Genomic DNA, 6,000 nt, shown 5'->3' with positions numbered 1-6,000 from the left:
CCTGATACATCCATCCTTCCTTGTGAACCTTTGAATGCATTCAAATTCAGGAATCTCAGTTTGTTATCTGTAATTGAAGCGTCTATGAGGAGTGTTAAAACTCAAAATAAAAATAATAAATTGAAAAAAAGGAATGTTAAAACTTATTCAGAAAGGCAATGACCTTCACCATAAGGACACAATCTCCAGGGAGCGGGGAGGTATAGGCCTCGGGGAAGCCCTGAGAACAGAAGCTCGTGGCATCGGAACCGGTGTTTGGACCGGGCATCACTGCATGTCACCCTGCAGGGCACAGTCCCCAGAGCGTGGGGATGTGTCATTTGGGGTGGTTCAAATATTTTTTGGGGGTGCAGCCTGGCCCCAGTGTCTGCCTGTGTGCTTGTCTGGGGGCAATGCACTTTGGAGCAGCTGGCACCGGAACCGTGCTTTGGAGCAGGATACAGGATATGTCCCCTCGAAGGGGAGGGTCCTGTGAATGTGGGGGTATATGATATGTGGTGATCCAGACCTCAATTTGGGGTTCAGAGCTTTCCAAATCACTCTCCTTAGTGTTTCTGAATGACACACGAATAAGTAACGAATAAGGAATGAATAAGGAAGAGCGAATAAGGAACCAACTTCAGCCTCCTGAAGTTCTTGGTGTGTGGAGGCTGATGTTGAGGTGAGAATAGTTGATATCCTGATGGGTTCTCTCAAGAGCTTCCTTCCCTTGTGTCCAGAGGATGCAAATGTGATTGGGCAGGAGTGGAGGAAGCAGTGCTCTAAGTCAGCCATGAGAATGTGTGCAGGCCGCAGGGGCCTTGTGCGTGTGCCCACAGCTGTGCCATTCATCTACAAATGTAAACTGTTACCAGATTCAGAGTAGTTGTGGATGAAGACGAATAAGCAAAATTCAGCAGCCAGGTTTTCCTTGGTATTGATTAGGGTGCTGTTCCTGATGGCTTGTAGCCAGTCCATCATTGTGGGGGGATGTTGGTATATAGAGACACAGCATCCAAGGTTGCTAATATGGTGTTTTCCGTGAGGCCATCGATGGACTGAAGTTTCCTTAAGAAGTCACTTGCGTCTTGTAAGTAACCTAAACCAAGTGGAAGTCCAGTGGCACCTTAAAGGCTTAACAGCATTCACTCCAGTATGAACTTCTGTAAGTCACCTGCAATACATCCTTGTCAGTTGCAGTCCACGGATAAGATTTATCACTGTTTTGGCTTTGGTTTGGAAAGCAATTTCCTTAACAATGCAAATGGTCACTTCTCTCCAAGGAGAAGATACTAATAGGGAGGATAGTCCGCTGGCAGTAGACAAGTTCCTGATAGGATAACTGTGACTTCTTTCCACCTATCTTACATAACCAAAAAGAACAGACACATTTGACAGAAAATTCTTTGATAAAATGTAGATTGTGTAACATGTAATCTGTGACTGTGAATATCTTCCCATTTATCTCCAAGGACCAAAGTGATTCCTTAGCAGACCTCTGTGTTGGCACGCATGGCTCCGTCGGAGAGCACTGCTTCTTTTAAACAAGCATTTTCTTTCTTGGTGAAATCTGGCAGAGCACATAGCGCTTAAAAGCTTAAATCCCAGATTTTTAAGTGTGAGTCTATGAAATTGTCTGCCCCAAATGTGCTGAAATTTCAGTTTGAGTGACGATTTTCAAGTACCACATCAGCATCGAGAACTGTAGGCACCCAACCGTGAGTGAGCCTTAGGCTATGGCGGGCAGAGTTCCTGTCTGCAGCCTTGCACAGGGACTCAGGAAACAGCGCAGGCATTGCCCCGTGCCAGGACCGTGCCCATTTCCTAATGCTCCAGTCTCACAGAATTGAGCAGTCTTGAGGGGCAGCCGCCGACCAGCAGCACCTTCGCTTCAGCATCAGGCTTGGTGAACACAACTGGGGGAGGGGGTGACGATGATACAGGGATGCTCACAGAAATTTCATTCAAGTTATTTCTGGTAAATTTCAGTGCAATCCTAAGAAGACTTTTCTGGAATAGCCCTGGATAGGATTTGGAGTAGACCTGCTTAGGATTGCTTCCTTTGCCTTCAGTGGGTATCCATTTCCTATTGATTATACCTGGTCAGATTTTCTCTCTCCATTCTCTATTTGTTTCTTGGTTTCAATGGGGAGCTGATTTCTGGAATTAATTCCCCCCCCCCCCCTCTCAACTGGGGTGAAATTCTCAGGCATTCTATAACTTGTGCATGCCAAATTCCATTGGGTGGGTGGGTGGCATGCACGGCTGTGTGTCGTGTTCTTCCTCCTTTCTTGGGACCCTCAAGGGGAAGGGGACAGAGGCCTGTTTTTAAACAGAAACAGCATGGGAGGGGGGAAATCTTCAAAGTCTGGAGGAATTTTTATCACCCCTTATCGGTAGACTTCAGTTGTCTTTTAAGTCTTCTTTCCATGTGAGTGGGAAAGAGAGCGATCATCCTCCCCTCCCGTCTGGGTGCTTCATCTACATCAAAGCCCTCAAATCCTGATTTGGCAGTTCCATCTCACGGTGAGAGATCTGGTCATTCAGTCCTTATCAGTGATCTCCTGCGTCTCTGATCATGCAGTGTTGGGGGGGGGGGCAAAGCACTTGCCTCGGCCTCCCTATAGCAAGCATCCCACCTACCTCTGGGGTGAGAGGGAAAGCCTGGGACCCTGTCCATCTTGCACCACCACCACCACCACCACCACCACCACCACCACCCCTGTCTTCATAGCCCCGCCTGACTTCCTGTAGGTGAAAGCAAAGTATGATAGCCTCAGTCATTTCAGCTTTTGGTCGACAAGTAAGCAAAGGAACATAGAATCTTTAACAATTTCAGTTCCTTTATTAACTTAATTTTTTTATATTCCTCAGTATTTATGTTGTCTACTTGATGTTCAGGTGTAATCCTCCTTTCTCCTTAGCCTTCATCAGTAGTTGTTTTTTTCACTATTTTGTGCCAGTAATGTGGTGTCATAAGAACATAAGAGACACCAATGTTGGATCAGGCCAGAGGCCCATCCAGTCCAACACTCTGTATCACACAGTGGCCAGAAATACCAGGTGCCATCAGGAGGTCCACCAGTGGGGCCAGGACACTAGGAGCCCCTCCCACTGTTGCCCCTCCCCCCAAGCACCAAGATGACAGAGCATCACTTGCCCCAGAGCCCAGTGGCTAATAGCCACTGATGGACCTCTGCTCCATATGCTTGTCTAATTCCCTTTTGAAGCCGTCCATGCTTGTAGCCGCCACCACTTCCTGTGGCAGTGAATTCCATGTGTCATCTCCATAACTCAAATTGTTAATGTTCCTTCCACCAATTTTCACCCCACCTTAATCTAAATCTAATCTAGTTTTCCTTATGATAGTCCTGCACATAGACTGAATAGCTATAGGGAGATTAACCTTGCCTAAAACCTTTGCCAACTGGAAACCCATTTTGTTTCCCTATATTCTCTCCTAACAGTATTCTCTTGTCCAGAGCATCAAAACAACCAGGTGTTGTGGCACACCTGTTCCTTCTAAAACTGTCCATAAAACCATTTTTCATGATCCACACAGCTGAAAGCTTTGCTTCAATCTCTAAAACATTAACTGATTTTCTTCTGAAATTCACTTGTACCATAAATTAGCAATAAGACCCCTAGTTCCTTTCATCCTTTTCTGAATCCAGCTGGAGCATCTGGTGCATCTCTTGTTCCATATACGGTAAGACTCTGTTGTAAAAGTAGGGATTGAAAAATCACGCAGCAGGGTCAGGTATAAGAAGGGGAGATGTTTCTACCAATCAGAGAGAACTCCCAGATTTGCAGGAAACTGTTAAAAAAATTAAAAGGGCAGGATAAAGTTATTTTTTAAAATGCTAAGATTTTGTAAGATTACCTCATGAAATCCGACAGTCATTTTTTATTGCCTTGGTCATCCAAAATGTCTGCTGCAGTTTCTGTTTGAAATTTCAGATGGGTAGAGAGGAGAGGAGAGAGTGGCCATTCAAGACAGACCAGAAGGAAGGAAGGCCGCAAAGCAAAGCCAGACAGGAGGAAATGAAGAAGGAAAAGGCAGATGTGGGGGCGGGGGCGGGGGGGGGAGAACTGAGGGTGTGAAGGAAGGGAGACGATGCTGCAGGAGCAATGAAGGCGAGGGAAGGAAGGAAAGCCGAGACAGCATGGGAAGAAAGACCAATGAGTGTAGAGGATGAGATTTTCCCCGCAAGTCCTCACAGGTCTCCTGCTTGTCATACACTTTGAACTTAAGTCTTTATTATGGCTTGCAGGCCTTTCAGAAACAGAGTAAAAACAGATAAAACAGATTAAAACACTAATATAACATTAATTATCTACATAAAATCTCTCTATACGTCCTAATATATCTAACAGTTAATTTACCTGAGGAAATTATGCACTGGACATATGTCCGGCCTGTATTCTCATCGCGGGACACACAAAAACGAGGCTGCAGCTGTCTGGTAGTTCTTTGGTCAGCCCCTGCCAGCTAAGAGCTTGAGAGTCTTCTCCTTGGAGAACAGTTTCTTATCAGCCAGCACAGGTTCCAGTCAATCCAAGTGTCCCACCGTACTTAGATTCTGTGCTGGGAAAACACATGAACCAATGTCTCAACTAGGTTAACAGAACAAGGACAAAACCTCAATTAGATGGAATGTTTCTGTGCTTCCTGACAGGATTACACGTGAAATCGAGCCAGCGTAAACACATGGTGGTATCTTGGAACTGTTAATATAAATAGGAAACATGCATATCAATGTGGGATCACGGGAACAAAGTTAAATAGTAAGGAAGAGCACACACTGCCGGCTTTAGCCAATGTTTCTTGGAAATCAATATCCTTTATATGGTCATTAATGGTTAAACTAGCTTCCCTTAACCCCATGGATTTAAAGGGGAGGGGAGAGAAAAAGTGGTCAATTTCTCAACTATTGGGTTGAGCCAAGTGGAGCCTAACAGTCAGTGGTTAAGCTGTAAAGAAAATTGTTCTGATTGTTGATGAATAAAAGTCACATTCTAAATCTAAAAGCCGCCAGCGAGACCAGTTTTCTCATCTAAGGGCCATCAAGGGTGTGCACCTAGGCAACAAGAATTGTTCTCAGGTACTTGAACTGAATGAATTAGAATGAGTCGCACGTGTACCCAATGCTCCCTCTAGGCTGTGGAGTCTTGTGAGCAAAAATCCTACTTGGTGAGCCACTGGCATTCAAGTTCTGAGCGAGCGATTTGGCTACTGCATAAATTAGTTTGCTCCGGACCCATCCTTCCTGAGCTAAGAGAAAAATCTGTGAGCCGGGGGCTAAAAAACTAAGCTAGCTCACACTAATGCAGCTTAGAGGGAACACTGCTTGTACCCAAACTGGGGCTGCATATAGAAGCTGATAAGTAATCTTAGCGGTAAATAATTGGAGCGCCACTAGAATAAAAAGCATTTTATGATTGCTCCAACCTCCCTTCTGGCTTTTACCAGGATAGATTCAGGAAGAAAGGTTAAGGTCAGTAATTGGAAGGGAGCCCACCAAGGAAGACTATTGGTGTTTTGTATTTAATTTTCTTAATTTCTTAATTCAGCAGAGTTAGCAGGGTAAAAATGAGTCTGAGTCCATGGTAGTTTAAAATATAAAAGTTTACTATCAACCTAACAAGGGTAGGGTAAACAGGATGAAAAATAACAAAGAGCTTTATTTCTACATCCTCAAATCTAGACAGTTGACTAAGGTCTAATAAACAGTACCTTACATGGCAGAGGTCTAATGGAGACTAACTCTTCTCCTTGCTCTTCGGACAAAGGGTCATAAAATGCTAATTCTAGGTACTCTATCTTCCAATCAGGACTACAAACTACATCTCAATCTGGCGGGCTTTCTAGCTCTCTAAGCAGATAGGATACATACAAACATGTGATTCAGAACACAGTATTAACTCAGTAAATACTGAATAGAAGTGTTCTAACTTGTAACTTCCAACAAAGACTCTGCAGAGGAAGGCCACAGCCAGCCACCGCTGCTTCTCCCTTGC

Source organism: Gekko japonicus, unplaced genomic scaffold (assembly GCF_001447785.1).
Source record: "Gekko japonicus isolate JY-2015 unplaced genomic scaffold, Gekko_japonicus_V1.1 scaffold623, whole genome shotgun sequence".
In the NCBI taxonomy this organism is placed as follows: domain Eukaryota; kingdom Metazoa; phylum Chordata; class Lepidosauria; order Squamata; family Gekkonidae; genus Gekko; species Gekko japonicus.
Note: the sequence above shows the minus strand (reverse complement) of the source record.